Below are 2,263 nucleotides of genomic sequence, written 5' to 3'. Positions count from 1 at the left end.
CGGTTCTGGTCTTAACGGTTCTGGTCTTAACGGTTCTGGTCTTAACGGTTCTGGTCTCAACGGTTCTGGTCTTAACGGTTCTGGTCTTAACGGTTCTGGTCTTAACGGTTCTGGTCTTAACGGTTCTGGTCTTAACGCTTCTGGTCTCAACGGTTCTGGTCTCAACGCTTCTGGTCTTAACGGTTCTGGTCTCAACGCTTCTGGTCTTAACGGTTCTGGTCTCAACGGTTCTGGTCTCAACGCTTCTGGTCTCAACGGTTCTGGTCTCAACGGTTCTGGTCTCAACGCTTCTGGTCTCAACGGTTCTGGTCTCAACGGTTCTGGTCTTGGTCCTAACGGCAGCGGGCTGGACCACACACCTGTTTAGAAATGTTTCAACTCGTTCTTAGCGTCAGCTTCATAAAACCTTCGGACCGTTTGCCTTTCTTCTAAACCAACGTGCACACTCCTTAACAGACGTGCACACTCATTTGGGTAAACGATCGTAATCTGTGTGGATTTTATTGTTTTACTAAGAAGTAATCCTGATGCATGCTCAGTAATCCAGGTAGAAAAATCTAAAAAACGTTTCTACATTTCTGTGTTCGTTTTGTTTTTTGAACGTCCAGATGGAACTTTTAGACTGAGGAGTAACGTTTCATCACGTGAGTCCCGGTAACCCTGAAGAAAGACCTCACCCATCTTCATCGTCATGATGTTCATCATGTTCCCTGACCAGAAGTGTCCACCCCAGGAGTTTTGTCTCACTGCTGTCAGGAACCAACTGTGGTCAAGTTCAACTCATCAATTATTATAGAAAGTTCCCCCCCAGTGTTGTCCTTGTTGCGCGGTGGCTCAGTTTGTGGTGCGGCCCGGTCCGGGAACAGAACTGGGGTCGTTGATCCATCTTCGTGCACTTTACAATAATCTCTGGGTTATTTTAGGACAGTCACTGTAAAGGAGGTGAATATTGATACAATCATATTTGACATATTTTTACGTTAAGAGGTTTTACTCAAAAAATTTCATTTAACTTTGAAAGACTTTTATTTTTTATATTTATTGACCAACTTCCACTGAGTTGATTTATGACGGCAGTAAAACATCTCCGGGTGAAAGTTTTAGTATTTATCATTCACAGATTTTACTGCGATTTGAGAAACGTCAGAACCAGATTGAATAGAAAGCTTTGGTGTTAGCTCTGAATGGTGCTGGCTTTTACTAAATCCAATATTTAAGCTGAAATTAGAAGAAGTTCTGGCTCGATGTGTGAGAAGCTTCACTGCCCCCTGCTGGATGACTCCCTCAGCTCCACACCTGATCATTTTTAGTTGCTTTCATTTTCAGCTTATTTCCTGTTTTTCATATATTATTCATTATTACTAGTATTTATTATTTATAGTTTCTTTTCCTTGCTTGTGTATTGAACTTTGTGTTGGGTGTGTGACAGTGGTTTTGTTCTTGGTAGTGAAACATCTTTTTTTAACTGGACCTCCAGTTGTCAAACATGAGTCATCCAGGCTTCTTATAAATAATGTTATTTCTTTTTCTCCTTCTGGTTGTTTGAGATGATTGTTTGTTAAATACATGAAGTCTGGAACAAGCAAAGGTTTGGGTTTAACACCCAAACTGCATCTTTTTGAGAACATCTATCACCATAATAGATCACTAGTTTGAAGTGGTGTAAAAATTGTGAACAATCACTATCTTACCTGTTGTAGATAGCTGTTTGAAACTTTTCAGGGGAACAAGACAGACAAGCTAATGGCTAGTCCCAACACAGCTAAGACCAAAGTGGAGAACTGTTGTCTTAAATCAGCTTCAGTTCCTTCCATCCATCCATCCATCCATCCATCCATCCATCCACCCACCCACTCACTCACTCACTCACTCACTCACTCACTTATGCTTATTCTGAAGTAGGGATGGGGCAGATCCGATCCAGTATCGGCCTCCTATACCAGCATAATTTACGTATCGGATTTTTCCGATCCACCTGCCGATATTTCCGATCCATGATGCATGTTGGCTTCAAACTATGGGATGGATTTCCTGAACGGCGGCGTCTCTCATGAACCCAGAGTAATAAGACCCGCCCCACATTCAAGAAATCCAGTTCATAGTTTGCAGCAGCTACAACGTGAGGACTGAGTTAGCAGCACTGTGGCTAACAGCTAACAAACTTTTCATCTAAACATGTCACTGTGTGGAAGTATTTTACACTGAACACCACAAAACAAGACAGCAACGTGCACTGTCTGCAGAGCCATAGCGCCACATTAAA

The sequence above is a fragment of the Nematolebias whitei genome, chromosome 5 (genome assembly GCF_014905685.2).
Source record: "Nematolebias whitei isolate Nwh7 chromosome 5, NemWhi1, whole genome shotgun sequence".
In the NCBI taxonomy this organism is placed as follows: Eukaryota; Metazoa; Chordata; class Actinopteri; order Cyprinodontiformes; family Rivulidae; genus Nematolebias; species Nematolebias whitei.
Note: the sequence above shows the minus strand (reverse complement) of the source record.